Source organism: Callithrix jacchus, chromosome 6 (assembly GCF_049354715.1).
Source record: "Callithrix jacchus isolate 240 chromosome 6, calJac240_pri, whole genome shotgun sequence".
Taxonomy (NCBI): Eukaryota; Metazoa; Chordata; class Mammalia; order Primates; family Cebidae; genus Callithrix; species Callithrix jacchus.
In genome coordinates, this window is record NC_133507.1 from 151,405,374 (window position 1) to 151,421,640 (window position 16,267).

A 16,267-nucleotide genomic window follows, 5' to 3' on the forward strand; every position below is an offset into this window, starting at 1 on the left:
ATCAAGAGTCAGGCACAAATTTTAAAGTCTACGATGAAAATGCGGCTTATGGCATTTAAGTCTATTGTTGCAGTTGTCACATTCAGTGACTCCAAATACAGATGTAACTATAATTTTGTGTCTGTATTTGTCCAAAAAAGTGTCCAAACATTTGCCTACTGAGATGTTATTTTTGTTATCAACTATTTTCCCTTTTGTTTATCTTTGTAAAATGCTAATACCAGTATTTCTAAACTATGTATATACAAGCATTTTATTTCTTCATTTATTTGAAGATATTAAAACATAATAAGACATTTATATGATATACATTATAGACAGGGAGGACTGCATCTTATAGAGTTGAGAACCATTGTACTAAGCCACTCATTTCAAAAGATGTTAGATTTGCCACTAACAAATATATGCAAGTCACAATGGGGCATTTAATATGTGTAATATATAATCTAGTTCCTGTCCTCAATGAGGTCAGAGTCTCATAAAACAAAGTAATCTACCAGGTCCTCTCCAGAGACGTTTCCAACAAATACTTTTAGCAGGAGAATGTAAGCTTTATGGGCCACACTATTTAAACCTGGCCCTGAAGGAGGAAAAGCTGAGGAAAAACTTTCAAGTCAAAAGCAGAATATAGCCAAAGGTAAGAGGCAGGAAATTGTAAAACCCACACGGCAAATGATATAAATTGCCCTGAACATGGAGATACATCAGAAAATAAGGATGAAAGCATGCTAAGTTCACCACTATGCAACTCATACCTGTACCCAGAAAGCTACTGAAATAAAAAAGTATATAAAGTTTTTTTTTTCTTAACTATATGTGTTCATACACTTAAAAAAAAAAAAAATAGATAGGCTAGGGCCAGACAGGGAAGGTTTCTAAATGCCTGTGGAAGAGCCTAGTAGATTTCTGTCCTTCATAATGGTTTACACGTAAGAGACTGACAGGTTTAGAAGCAGTGAAGCAAAAGGAATGAATGTTTACATCCAACCATCTGGCTGTATCATGCTTACGTTACTGTGGAAGAGAAAAGAAGGCAGAAGGATTGAATGAATCAAAACTGCAGGAAAAGGACCCCCAAAAGGGTACCTTACAGCTTAACTTGCTTTTGCTTCCACATTTCACAAAGTAGTTAGCTAGGAGAGTTGGGGGATGGGTAAGTAGAAACACTGAGGTAATTAAAAGGTGACTCGTGAGAGCTTACTACTGAGTATCTCATGCACTATAAACTGACTTTCATAAATACCTAGGTAAAAATTTCAGATGACCACTGGATAAAGATCAAGGTGCTAATTATGTAATAAGCATTACATTAAGCTTACATTATCTAACTTGATCCTCCAGTGATACCCAAGGCAGGTATTATTCCCCTTCTAAGGATGTAGGAAGTGAGGTTTGCCATACATGACCTCTGGGCAGGAAAGGTAAACTTGAGCCCAGGGATTAAACTCCCTAAACCTGCAACCCCAAAGCTGTAACTAGGGACTCAGTGGTCAAAGTTAAATGTCTATTAAGTTTTTCCTACCCATGCCTGTATTTCTGTCCCTAATTATATACAGGAGGAAATAATTTTTTTTTTCCTCACTCAGTCACCCAGGTTAGAGTGCAGTGGCGTGATCTCGGCTCATGCAACCTCTGCCTCCTAGGTTGAAGCAATTCTCCTGCCCCAGCTGCTTGAGTAACTGGAACTAGATACCTGCCACTAGGCTCAGCTAATTTTTATATTTTTAGTAGAGACAGGGTTTCACTATGTTGGCCAGGCTGGTCTCAAACTCCTGACTTCAAGTGATCCTCCCACCTCAACCTCCAAAAGTGCTGGGATTACAGGTGTGAGCCACTGTGCCCAGCCAAAATAAATGTCTGAAGACTTTAGCAATAGTATATGAGAAAAATGGAGGAAAACACCACTGTTAATCTTCTAAAAAGGAGCCCTCTGCTTTCTTTTGCTCTCTGTATTACAGCCTTCCAAATGTGATACAAAACTTGCTGTTTAGTTCAGTGTATGTATTTTTAAATGACACTGAACCCTTTTAGGAGGGCATTCCAAGACTGGGAAAGCTTTTTAAAGTAGTTTAGAATATCAGAAGAATGAAAGCAAATCCTCAGTGAAGGATACGAGATAATAATCTATGGTAGCTGACAACTTCTTATGGGTTTCCAGTGTGCTTATGATGCGACTTTGACTCAATTCCAAACTTGATTAAAACAAGTCATACTGCGAAGAAAATTACTATTATAAAACATATAAGCTACTGCTTTGTAGGCTCAGGAAAAAATTTAACACAGGTACTATTAAGATTCAAATGTTTCTAACTTCCAACTACAGAAAAGTAGCCTCTGCTTTTCCTTAGACCAAGGCAACCATGCCAGTGTTGAACACAGCACCATAAATCTTGTCTCCTGACCCCAAGGCCTGATGGGACAGGCTAGTTTCAGAATTACCAATGCAACAGGCACACATGTCTCCACAGCTAAAACTCCAAGCTGTCTGATTATAGCAGTAAGATTTACTATTACTGCAAAGAGCAAGTTACAAATTACCCAGTCAAGTTACCCAGTCAATTCTAGTATAAATACATTTATTTATTTATCTAGTATAAATGAATGAATGAATGAGTGAGTGAATGAATGAATGAGACAGGGTCTCTAGTCCAGGCTGGAGTGCAGTGGCATAATCTTGGCTCACTGCAGCCTCAACTTCCCAAGCTCAGGTGATCCTCCCACCTCACCCTCCCAAGTAGTTTGGACTACAGACATGTACCACCACACCTGGCTAATTTACTGTATTTTCAGTAGAGACAGGGTTTTGCCACTTTGCCCAGGTTGGTCTTGAACTCCTGGGCTCAAACAGTCTGTCTGCTTTAGCCTCCCAAAGTACTGAGATTACAGGCATGAGACACCATGCCCAACTAATTCTAGTATAAATACTCTTAAAAAGTGGCTGAAATTCAGTCATTTAGAAGCATTAAACTATTTTCACATCATATCATGTCTCCCCATAACATTCTCCTCCTCCCAAACAAGAAGCAGTTTGAATTTGCTTCTGACTGAACAAAGGAGAGGATAAAAAAGAAACAGGAAAGAAGAAAAAAATTAAAGAATATAAAAGGAAGGCACTCACACTGGTTAAATAAAATAAAGAAAACACACTGGGCCAGTGGCTAAGTTTCACTAAGCAGGCTTTAGGGAAACAAACTGTCATAGAGATGCAAACAAGAATGCAAAGTAACGTATAAAACATCCTGTGATAGCCACATCTCAAGAATATTCTATTTTTCCTTTTTCCAGAAGCAAGGTAGGATGGTACTTGTCCAATCACTTGGAAGCACGGACAGCCATGTGACTTGCTTCAGCCAAGGCAATGTGAATAGAAATGAATCACTGCTAGGGGGAAGTTTTGAAGAGCCACAGTGCAGTTTACCATATTCTCTTGCTTGGCAACACATCAAGGCATCTGAATATCTGAATGTGTAGACAAGGAGCAGAGCTTGCTGCTGATCCAAGACAGACAATTTTTTTAGTGGCTAGATTATAATGACTAATCTAGAAGATGTTTTTTCCCATAGCATAATCTAGCCCACTTTGCTACATAGCCGGTTTTAACAATGCCCTATTTCAACCCTTCCTCACGCCAATCATGTTTTTATCATTTCCGTAAAAAAGAAAGTCACATTACTGTGTCTAGAAATTCCAAGGAAACAAATATCCTTTTCTAACACACACTAGTAATTGTTGAACACTTATTGCTTAGCAGCAAATTAACACATGACACACAAAAATTTGAAATAAAACCCAAACTGTAAAAGGAATTAATGAGTCCACATGCCAAAGACAAATATAGTTGACATATACCACACCTGCTTTGCAACTGTTGCTTCGGCCTCAGAGCCCAAATCAATGAGGTCATCTCTAGAAATGTTTTTCATCTGACTCTAATAACCTGTATCCCCATTTCCCCTACTAGGCTGGGTTGCTTTTTGGGTTCTTTCCCTGGTAGGAAAAGAAAAACCCTACCCTACTTTCATTTCTATAACTACTGTAGAGCATGGTGCTCTATAGTACAACATGGTATTTTCTACATGTGAATGAATATAGTCTTATACTGATACTGTATTACCGCAGAACTCTAAAATCCACAAGAGGCATTATTAAACTAACACATGCATTATCTCCAGAATCGAAACAGCAGTGGAATAATCAATCCTAGGAAAGGCTAAGCATCAACACAACGTTAAAGAACTACTAGGGAATTTAAACTTACCAGAACATTAATACACGCATACTCTTTGCTCTTCTCTACCTGTCCATCTTCCTCTATAAGGCATGGACACAGCAGCTGGCAACTTCAGACTCACATCTTCCCTCCCATCTTTGTCAGCAGAAAGTAAAAAGCTAAAGCTTCCAACTTTTCTCATCTTGATCATGTGACCACACCAGGCTTATTGCTGTGCTCAGAAAGAGGGAGTACTGTAGATTCCCCTAGCTTTTGCAAAAGGTTAAGGAATAGCTAACAGGAGTAGGCACAGTGGCTCATGCCTGTAATCCCAGCACTTTGGGAAGCTGAGATGGGTGGATCACCTGAAGTCAGGAGTTTGAGACCAGCCTGGCCAACAGAGTAAAACCCTGTCTCTACTAAAAGTACAAAAAATTAGCTGGATGTGGTGGTGGGCACCTGTAATCCCAGCTACTAGGGAGGCTGAGGCAGGAGAATTGTTTGAACCCAGGAGGCAGAGGTTGCAGTGAGCCAAGATCGCATCTCTGCACTCCAGCCTAGGCAACAAGAGCCATCAAAAAAAAAAAAAAAAAAAGTTAAAGCTAACAGGATCCGAGTAAAACTATATTAGAACAGAGTAACTACCAATCAAAATGCATGGAAAACCATTCCACAAGACTGCTGTTTTAAGGAGAGGTGCTGCGCAGAACAAAAACCATGGTTTTATTATTAATTGCCACCTCCATGAAAATGGTATAATGTTTTCAATAATTCAAAATTAAAGAGGACTTGATCTAGCTTAAGATGATGAGAGGCCTAAAAGTTAAGTCTTAACAAAAGGCACAGGGAGAGAAATAAACGTGTACAAAGAGATGGTGAGATCTGTCTGGACAGAAATGACATGGTAGGGAGAAGCAGTGACACAGTAAGGACAGATGAGCAGAGAGAAAGGAGCCAGACAGACATTGAGTCTGTAGTTCCTGGGGATCTCCAAAATATTACAATACTTTGGGATTTGCATAGGATTTCTAAGACTAGAAAAGAGTACAAACTACACTGAAATGGAAACTCTTGAATGGATCTTGAAAGACTGGCAGAATTTCAGTAAGATAAGGTCTAGAATACAGAAGGCAAGCATTTTAAAAGAAGAAAATTACAAGATATTTTAAGTAAATGGTAATTATTTTATTAAGACTAGAGTAAAAACTACCAAGTTTTAGTCTCTGAAACCAGTAGATAATTCTGAATTGTTTGGCATTTTATCCTTTTTTTTTTTTTTTGCAGTATTATATTTCTTTCAAAAATCATGAAAAGGAAAGTTAAGTTGAGTGGTACACTGACAGCTTGTCCTAAGTGTGACTTCATTATTCTTGAGTATGGCTTCATTATTTCACTAAAAACTTCCCAATCTGGCTAGGCTTGATAGCTCACACCTGTAATCCAAGCATTATGGGATCCTACCACTGAGGCGGGAGGATCACTTGAGCTCAGCCTGGCCAATGTGGTGGAACCCTGTCTCTACTAAAAATACATTTGGCAGGTGTGGTGGTGCACACCCGTAGTCCCAGATACTTGGGAGGCTGAGGCAGGAGGATCACCTGAGTCCAAGAGAAGCCAAGATCACACCACTGCACTTCAGCCTGGGCAAAAGAGCAAGACAGTGTCTCCCCTCCCCCAGAAAAAAAAAAGAAAACATCCTAATCCAAACACAAGTATGGTTTCCTCCTAATTTTCTTTACAACATTAGAAAATTTTAAAACATTAGTAATATGGTTTAGGTGTTTGTCCTATCCAAATTTTATGCTGAAATGCTGGAGATGAGGCCTGATGGGAGGTGTTTGAATCACTGGGGTGGATGGATCCCTCATCAATAGCTTAATGCCAATCCCCTTGGTGGTGAATGAATTCTTGCTCTGAGTTCACTTGAGATCTGTTTGTTTAAAAGTGTGTGTCTGCCCCCTCCCCACCCTTTGCTCCCACACTTGCCATGTGATATGCTGGCTTTGCTTTCTGCCATGATTCTAAGTTCCCTGAGGCCCTCACCAGAAGCAGATGTCAGCATCACACTTTCTGTACACCCTGCAGAACCTTGAAGTAATTAGACCTCTTTTCTTTATAAATTACCCAGTCTCAGGTATTCCTTTATAGCAATGTGGAAGCCTAATACAATTTGAAATTAGAAAACATAAAAACAAAGCATAAGGAAAACCAATAATCCTAGTATAATCAACTTATAAATTATATGCAAATGAAAGTAGTCTTATAGAAGACAATTTTTTAGAAGAGTAAATTAACCTAGCTTAAAGTAGTACTAGAACAAGTTCACAATGATAATGAGGATGTTCACATGCAGCATTATTTGCTATGGGAAAAACCTGAAACCAAAACATGATGAAAGAGGAGTGATTATATATAATTGATATATCCACGTAACGGAAAATTGTACAGCTATTAAAAATGATAATATAGTTTTATTGACACATATGACATAAAAAAATGCCTACATTAAGGCCAGGTGCAGTGACTCATCCCTGTAATGCCAGCACTTTGGCAGGCCAAGGCAGGAGGACTGCTTCAGGCCAGGAGCTTGAGATCAGTTTGGGCAGCATAGTGAGACTCCCATCTCTATTTTAAAAAAAGAAGAGTCTGGGTGCAGTGGCTCATGCCTGTAATCCCAGCACTTTGGGAAGCCAAGAAAGATCACTTGAGCCCAGGAATTCCAGACCAGCTTGGCCAATATAGCGAAACCCTGTCTCTACTAAAAACACAAAAATTAGCCAGGTGTGGTGGTGGGCACCTGTAGTCCCAGCTATTCAGAAGGCTGAAGCAGAAGAATCGCTTGGACCTGGGAGGCAGAGGTTGCAGTGAGCCAAGATCCCACCACTGCACTCCAGCCTGGGTGACAGAGTGACACTGTCTCCAAAAAAAAAGAAAGATAAAATTACCTTTGATACCAGTTAGTGAAGATGGCAAGTCACATTATAGTATGTAAAGTGATTCTATCCTTAAAAAGAAAGAAATGAACCAAAATACAAATACAAAGCTGTCAAAAATGTCCTCTTACTCCAAAATCTTCCTGTCTTTTAAGACTCTGTTAAAGTCTGCATCTTCTATAAACTCAAGTATCCCTATAAACTTACAGGACTTATAAGACTCAAATCTACTTTTCTTATGAGTGTATGTCACTTATCTTCGAATGGGTAATTCCTGCCTTGCCAACTATTTTAAAGATTCTTCGGCGGGGCGCAGTGGCTCAAGCCTGTAATCCCAGCACTTTGGTAGGCCGAGCCGGATGGATCACGAGGTCAAGAGATCGAGACCATCCTAGTCAACATGGTGAAACCCCGTCTTTACTAAAAATTCAAAAAAACATTATCTGGGCATGGTGGCACGTGCCTGTAATCCCAGCTACTCAGGAGGCTGAGGCAGAATTGCCTGAACCCAGGAGGCGGAGGTTGCAGTGAGCCAAGATCGCACCATTGCACTCCAGCCTGGGTAACAAGAGCGAAACTCCATCTCAAAAAAAAAAAAAAAGATTCTTCAAGATTGACTTATACTTCTCCAACCTTTAGGGATTAGGACTGTAGTTTTTATACAATAAACTGATACATATCAGCTAAACCAATTAAAAAGTCAGTTCTCCTGTACAGTGGGACAAAGGGAGACTAGTAACAAAAAAATAATAGAAGAGGAGAATGCATCAAAAAGTATTCTCAATGAGACTCACTCCTTAAATCTACTTTTTCAATGTGACCTCATTACTACAGAAACATCAATAAAACAAGAATAAGGGTTTTCTTCCTTATCAAATTAGCAGAAAAGTGCAAAATGGAGATAATGTGAGTAGGACAATAAGAAAAGGCACTCTTTTCTCTGGTGATGATAATGTGAACAGGAAGTAAAACATTAATGTACAGCAAAATTAATCATCAAAAACTCCCCTGGACCGAGCAATTTCACTTCAGAAAACCTATCCTGAAGAGGTATCTGAAATGTGAACAACTGCAGCATAAGCAAAAAGTTTTTCCCTACACCTGCCAAACTATCCAAAAACTGAAAAAAGTAACAGTGGAAAATACTGTGTATTCATTCAGTGAATTATTTGGCCACCATTTGTAAATGATACGAAAAGATCATAATGACATGGGCAGTGTTAATGTTAGGGTATTGGGAGAAAAGAGTAGGATACCAAACTGTGCAAAGTGTTATCAAATGTACAGATAAAAACGTTAACACACTTTTCTCTGAATGGTCATTTTCTTTTTGTACATTTCTGTATCCCAATCCTTTGAAATAGATTTTTAAGTGAAAACACAAGTCTATTTCTATGTAATTAATGGGAGTTTAAAAAAATCTCTGCTCCAAAAATGTAAAAAAATAAAAGGCCATATCCTATATTTCTCACAATTGAGTTTTACTGAGTAATAAATAATTATTAAAATTTCACAGGAAAATTTTTTGATGGGGTGAGAAGTAGCAACTGTATACAAGCATTTCCTCTCATCATTCAGAAAATTCAGACAGATTACAGTCAAATGTAAAAATGGACCCATAACAAAAGAGAAAAAATTTATTCTTAGCATGGAGAAGGCAAAAGAAGAAAAACAGAGTTAGTAGACTTAATTATCTAATTTTTGAAAGTTGTATAAATTAAACCATTAAAAAAGTAATAAAACCAGAAAAAAAATTGTCCATGTTAGTGAATCAATACCTTTCACATAAAGTGCCCTAAGAATAAGTATCACACACTGGGGTCTGTTGGGGGAAATAGGGGAGGGACAGGAGTGGATGGGGAGTTGGGGAGAGATAGCATGGGGAGAAATGCCAGATATAGGTGAAGGGGAGGAAGGCAGCAAATCACGCTGCCATGTGTGTACCTATGCAATGATCTTGCATGTTCTTCCTACGTACCCCAAAACCTAAAATGCAATTAAAAAAAAAATTGTTCAGAAACTCTATGGATTTCCCTATAAGATTCCTGCTGTTGTTTGTGGAAAAGGATGCAGTATTTATTCCAGCAGGGTGGGATAATGATAAGAAAATAGCAATATTACAACAAAGTTTTCAAGCATTAAACGCAGAAGATAATTTTGAAGACATCGTAACTAAACCACCTGTTCGAAAGTTTGTACATGAGAAAGAAATTATGGAAAAAGATGATCAAGTGTTTCTTATGAAGCTACAGTCCCTTTTAGCAAAGCAACCACCAACTGCAGCTGGAAGGCCTGTGGATGCCTCACCAAGAGTCCCAGGAGGCTCCCCTCGAACACCAAATAGATCTGTGTCATCCAGTGTTGCCAGCGTGTCACCCATCCCTGCTAGGTCAAAGAGAATTGATCCAAACATGAAAGCTGGAGCTACAATTGAAGGCATCCTGGCAAATTTCTTCAACAGTTTATTGAGTAAAAAGACTGGCTCTCCAGGAGGCCCTGGTGTGAGTGGTGGTAGCCCTGCAGGTGGGGCTGGAGGTGGAAGCAGTGGTTTACCACCATCCGCCAAAAAGTGAGGCCAGAAGTCTGTCTTAGATGTTCATTCAGAACTAGACAGAATCACATGAAAACCAGTTACAGTTTCTCCCACAACACCTACATCTCCTATGGAAGGAGAAACTTCTTGAAGATACCAAATAAAGCCATTTATTCAGTTTTCTAAGATAATGTAAACATACCTCTGCCTTTTCCTTCAAAAATGGAATTAGAAAGCTGGAGTGCTTCTTCAGATGGACTAAATGTATGTCGTGTGTGTGTGTGTGTATGTGTGTGTGTGTGTGTGTGTGGTTGCCTGTTTTTTAGAAGGAGCAGAAGAAAAATTATTCTACATTACGTAGGATTACTATTTGCATTGCCATTTTGCATAAGGAAGTAATTTTTGATTTTGAAAATCTCAAACCTTTCAGATCTGAAATACAACCATGTGATTGATCATATTCTAAAGGCTATTTAAAACACCTAAAAGAGTTTAGGAGAAGGGCAGAAAACATGCAATTTGGGAATCTGACTGACTTCTAAGTCTAAGCTTATTTTAGTTATAACTATTAAAATCATTTTTTAAAATTGGTCAGTTTTGCTGACAGAAAAAAAATTGTCAGATTTTGCACACCAACATAAATGTACCACCACACACGGAAATGCTGAGACAACTATCAGATAGCGTTTAATACACTAGTCATTGTTTCAATCACTGATCTGTAAGTTGTCATCAAAATATGATTTAGAAAAAATGGTCAAGGTGTTTCTTTAACTGAGAAGAAAAGAAAGCACACTGCCTAAATGTGTAAAAGAAAAATGCAGAGGTTATTAAAATGTAGAGGTAACAATCTTTGGATTTGTCTATACATATATATATTTGGCTTCACCTTAATATACCCCTTTTTTGTTTGTGACTGAACTGTAATCAGTTAATAAAGTATTTATTCCCTGCAAAAAAAATAAAAGAGTATCTTCAAAGTTAGACAAAAGACATTAACAAACAGCTCAGAAAATTAAAAATAAAAAATGGCCACAGAGCAAAATTTTCTACTCTACACTACTTGAAGAAACGCTAACTTTAAGGGATATTTTCCCCACAAACTTTTCTTTTTTAAAAGAAAAGGGTTTGACGAGGATTGGCAAAATGAGCACTCTTATAAAGTAGCAGAAGTACCAAATCGGCCCAAGATTTCTGAAAGACAATTTAGCAATCTGTTAAGTCTTCAAAATACTCATACCATTTTCAAGAGTTTGACTTGAATGCGACCAGCTCGCATTCAAATACAATAGGCATAAGCAATATTTTTTACAGCAAAAATCTGAGGAAAAAACCTAGAAGACCAAATTTGAATCATGGGCTTTTAAAGAAAATCACAGAGCCACTTTAAATTACCTCATGGAAGAACATTACAGAATTCCAAGAAAATACATCTAGTGATAACTTTATCCCTATTATTTGTATGCTGCAAGTATACATATATTGATCTCTGAACATGGAATTTTGAAAAGAAAAAAAACTACACATGTAGAAAAGACTGTAAGAACACAGAATAGAAATATTAACCATGGTTATCTCTGAGTGGTAGGATTAAAATTATTTTCTTTATTTTTCCCAAAGCTTCCCAATTTTCTATTCTCAATATGCACTGTTTAATAAAATCAATGTTGAAGACACTACTACCACTAAAGCAATCTTAAAGTTGCTATAAAATTAAATTCAATCCTACCACTGGCATTTGAGAAAAACAAGAAAAAGCACATGGTATAATAAAAATGCTACTGCATTGCCAAGAGGGAGGTGGTAGCCTACGAATACCTGTGCTAGAACTGGACAAGGCTAGGTAGTATCCCTGAGAGCAAGCCAACAGAAAAGCAGTGGAAGGGAGTGATTTCCTACAGAAGAAAAAGAGAACAGAAAAGAGAGGAACAGGTCAGCCACAATCTAAAAAATTAGAGAGGAAAGGGGAAAAGAAAAATAATAGAAGAGGAGTAAGATGTCTAGTTCAACTATGGATAGTGATGAAAGATGTACGAAAAGGAGAGCAGAGGGAAAAGTAGGAGAGATTAAACATATTCTCAGACTTCACTTTCATTTATTTTAAGAATAAATTTAAACTATTTTAAAAAAGAAGCTGGGCCGGGCGCGGTGGCTCACGCCTGTAATCCCAGCACTTTGGGAGGCCAAGGCGGGTGGATCACAAGGTCAAGAGATCGAGACCATCCTAGTCAACATGGTGAAACCCTGTCTCTACTAAAAATACAAAAACTTTAGCTGGGCATGGTGGTGCGTGCCTGTAATCCCAGCTACTCAGGAGGCTGAGGCAGGAGAATTGCCTGAACCCAGGAGGCGGAGGTTGCGGTGAGCCAAGATCGCACCATTGCACTTCAGCCTGGGTAACGAGAGCAAAACTCCATCTCGGGGGGGGGGGGGGGGGGAGAAGCTATCTTGATTTGGGTCACTGGAAGGAAGTTACACAAAGAAAACAGCTCAATGCAGGTTTAGAAGAAAACAGAGTGGGTCAAAAATGAATTAATGTACAAATCCTATGAGGGAAAACTGCTACTGAAATTCAAAACTAAATTTTATGCCCTCTTTGAACTCCCTCATCATATGGATCCAGTGGGCTGCAGTGAAATAGCCTGACTTTGGAGTCAAGAGGTCTGGAACCATGTCCTGACTATATACTAGCTATATAAAGTTGAGCAAGCTTCCACATTTACAAGAGAAAGTAAATATTTACTGCAGAGTTTCTGAGTTTCAACTGAAAAAAATGTGTAATAATTTTTTAGACTTAAAACGCTCCATTAATGCTGTTGTGTAGCTCCTATTATTATCATTAGTTGAATCACTGTATCACTATGAATACCTTCATAGGGACAAGTCCACCATTTTCAGGAAACGAAGGCCACAATGACATTTTACTTAGGAAAGCTGAACGAGTCACATGAAGAGAATAAATATATAGTTATAATTATTCTCTCCCAATTAATCCCAATCCTCTCACTCCCAAAAATCCCTTGAAAGGTTCCAAGAGATTAGATAGTTGATAGAATAGTACACTTTACATGGGTTGCAAAAGTCAATCTGGGTTGGTGTGGTGGCTCACGCCTATAATCCCAACATTTTGGGAGGTGCGTGGATCACCTGAGGTCAGGAATTCAAGACCAGCCTCACCAATATGGTGAGCTGATTGTGCCATTGCATGCCATCCTGGCAACAGAGCAAGATTCCATGATTAGCTTAAACTATATGAACTATAAAATTTGACATTCTACAAATCGAATTGAGTTCCATCTCCATTACAACTTTGAGTTACTTAAACCAACACATCTTAATTGTTAGTATTAACCAATTCCATTTATGTCTTACTACTGATTGATTGATTGCGACAAGGTCTTGTTCTGTCACCCAGGCTGGAATGCAGTGGCCTGCCTAGTCACAGTTCATTGAAACCTTGAACTCCTAGGCTCAAGCAGTCCTCCCAGATGAGCCTATGCAGCTAGAAGTATCAGTGTGTTCCACCGTGCCAACCTAATTTATTTTCTGTAGAAAAATACATGTCTTCCAATGACATATGATGTGCATTGCAATGTTGCCCAGGATGGTCTTGAACTCCTGGCCGCAAATGATCATCCTACCTCAGCCTTTTCAAGTACTGAGATTACGGGTGCCAGTCACAGTGCTTAGCCTTACTCATTTTTTTAAATACATACTAGGTTGGTGCAAAAGTAATTATGATTTTTGCCATTAAAAAAACTGCAAAAACCATAATTACTTTTGCATCAACCTAAATATATACCTGGGCATACTGGCAGGCACCTATAGTCTCAACTGCTCGCAATGCAGTGAGCTATGATCGTATCACTGCACTTCAGCCAGGACAACAGAGTGAGACTCTGTCTCTAAAAATAAAATGAAAACATAATGCAATTTAAAAACTATTTTAGGCCAGGCGCCGTGGCTCACGTCTGTAATCCTAGCACTTTGAAAGGCCAAGGCGGGTGGATCACAAGGTCAAGAGTTCAAGACCAATCTGGCCAAGATGGTAAAACCCCATCTCTACTAAAAATACAAAAATTATACAGGTATGGTGGCAGGTTCCTGTAATCCCAGCTCCTCGGGAGGCTGAGGCAGGAGAATCTCTCGGCCCACAGCAACCTCTGCCTCCAGGGTTCAAGCTGTTCTTCTGCCTCAGCCTCCTGAGTACCTGGGACTACAGGCACATGCCACTACACCGGCTACTTTTTTGTATTTTAGTAGACGGGGTTTCACCATGTTGCCTAGGCTGTTCCTAAATTCCTGAGCTAAGGCGACCGGCTCGTTTTGGCCTTCCAAAGTGCTGGGATTACAGGTGTGAGCCACCACGCCCGGCCCACACAGTTTTCAAATGACAGAAGAAACGTCAATAGTAACCAATGTCAACAGTACACATTGTAAGTGTGGAATCATTATGTTTTTCTTTTTAGTTTTCTGTATATTCAAAATAATCTAAAATGAGTAACACTTTAATTGCAGGAGGAATAATGTTTTAAAATCAACCACATGAAGTTGCATGTGGTGCCTCTGAATAATTACCTGAATGTAAAAAACAAAAATTTTCACAACAGAGCTCTACACTAAACATAAGTACTAAGAGCTTAGCATACTAAAATACTAACATTTACCAGTGATCCTATGAAATAGATATCCCCACTATGTGGACTGAACAGCTGAGGTTTCCCTAAACTCTTAACAAAAGACACACAGCTATTTAATGGCAGAGGCAGAAATAACACACAAAGGCTGGGCATGCCGGCCGGGTGCGGTGGCTCAAGCCTGTAATGCCAGCACTTTGGGAGGCCGAGGCGGGTGGATCAGGAGGTCAAGAGATTGACACCATCCTGGTCAACATGGTGAAACCCTGTCTCTACTAAAAATACAAAAAATTAGCTGGGTAAGGTGGCGTGTGCCTATAATCCCAGCTACTCAGGAGGCTGAGGCAGGAGAATAGCCTGAACCCAGGAGGCGGAGGTTGTGGTGAGCCGAGATCGCACCATTGCACTCCAGCCTGGGTAACAAAAGCGAAACGCCGTCTCAAAAAAAACAAAACAAAACAAAAAAAAAGGCTGGGCATGGTAGCTTGAATTTATAATCCCAAAATCCCAGCACTTTGAGAGGCAGGCAGATTACTTAAGGTCAGGAGTTGGAGATCAGTCTAACCAACATGATGAAACACCATCTCTACTAAAAAACACAGAAATTAGCAGGGTGTGATGGTGCGAGCCTGTAATCAAAGCTACTTGGGAGGCTGAGAGGCAGGAGAATCACTTGAACCTGGGAGGTGGAGGCTGCAGTGAGCTGAAACCATGCCACTGCACTTCACCCTGGGAGACAGAGACTGTCTTCCCCCCACCCCCAAAAAAAGAAATCACATACAAACCTGCCCTAGTCCAAAATCCCTATGCTTAACCACTTAAATAGTCTGACATGAGCATGACGTGTTTTGATTTATTCTTTACATTTGACACTAAAAATTTTCTAAATAATTTACTAGATAATATGCATACATGGTTATGCCTCAAAATGCTGAATGAGATAATCCTATTAGAATCTAGCAGCCGGGTGAGGTGACTCGCATGCCTATAATCCCAGTACTTTGGGAGGCAGGTGAATTGCTTGAGGTCAGGGGTTTGAGACCAGCCTGGCCAACATGGTGAAACCACATCGCTACAAAAAATACAAAAACATTAGCCAGGCGTGATGGTGCATGTCTCTAGTCCCAGCTACTTGGGAGGCTGAGGTGGGAGATTTTTAAGCCTCAGAAGGAGAGGATACAGTGAGCTGAAATAGTGCCACTGCACTCCAGCCTAGATGACAGAGTGATAAGATCCTGTATCAAAAACAAAAATATTTAGCCATTATCATTATCTATTACAAGCTAAACATAATCAACATTAGTTCCAAAATTCTTGCCTTGCAAGAAGAGTTCTGAGTAGTTTTTACATGGAATAATAGTACTTGGATAAATCAGACTTGGAGTATTACATTCAAGAAAATGCATCTGATCTAATTCTTCACACTACTTCATATGTAACTACTCCAACTAAAAAGAAACACCAGGCCACTAAAAACATAAGACAACTTGCTCACTAACCAAGTCAAAGTGCCTCGCTACTCTGTCAATATCTATGTTGCCAAAAAGCATGCTGAGGACAAAAACTTAAAAGCTGAGTATCAAAACTCAAGTTCTTAAAATAAATGAAATTTCTTTTCAATAAAGTATCATTAAGTCAACACATAAGGAAAAGGAACACGAATGGTAAAAGTTGTGACATACGTTTAAGGAAGCGAGGAGAAAGGGCAAAGAAAACATGACACACCATATGCTAAATTAGGTGTCTGATCATGTCAATGACTATGAAACGATTTCTTTGAATCTAGCCTATCTGGGGAAATATTCAGGAACTGCTTTGGATTCCAGTTTTCTTTTAAGAACTTGGTTCACAAATCAGGAATACTCATATGCAATGAACCATTCATGTTTTGGACCTCACAATGAGGCTTAAAAATATTTTTTCTTTTATTCTCAATTCCTTTTCAAATTACCAT

General features: G+C 39.0%; 1 protein-coding gene and 1 pseudogene across 50 annotated transcripts in view; one reads left to right on the top strand and one right to left on the bottom strand.

Moving 5' to 3' along the window:
• Nucleotides 1-16,267, bottom strand: part of TRIP12 (thyroid hormone receptor interactor 12) — a 160,270-nt gene that overhangs the window by 100,994 nt on the left and 43,009 nt on the right. The gene's annotated exons all lie outside the window — the stretch shown is intronic.
• LOC144576775 (cytoplasmic dynein 1 light intermediate chain 1 pseudogene) lies at nucleotides 9,152-9,968 on the top strand (annotated as a pseudogene).